A 411-nucleotide genomic window follows, 5' to 3' on the forward strand; every position below is an offset into this window, starting at 1 on the left:
AGGGATACAGCTGTGTGTACTTTACAAGAGAACCTCACAAAAATTCCAGGGAGGAGTAAATTGCCAATGCATTCTCTTAACTTGGGTAATGGAAAACATAAATGAGTTCAAAGTTTGACTCTGTCCTCCCGGTTGAATATATCTAATGTGCACAGCAACATAATGGAAAATATGCCCTTCTAAAATTAGTCTGAACAATAATGTGATGACTAAATAATTCTGAAACCTCGCTGACAGATAAAAAGAAATCAATTCCAATAGGAGATAAGGACTCAACATATTAATACAGAACTGTACTACCAAACAAGAGACTTACCAGTGCTGGCTTCATAATGAAAATACATTTTGGCTGAACTTAGTATCTACTTAACTAGGTGCAACTCCATGGGATCCAGTAGAAACGTACCTGCT

Source organism: Egretta garzetta, unplaced genomic scaffold (assembly GCF_000687185.1).
Source record: "Egretta garzetta isolate BGI_Z169 unplaced genomic scaffold, ASM68718v1 scaffold188, whole genome shotgun sequence".
Lineage (NCBI taxonomy): Eukaryota > Metazoa > Chordata > Aves > Pelecaniformes > Ardeidae > Egretta > Egretta garzetta.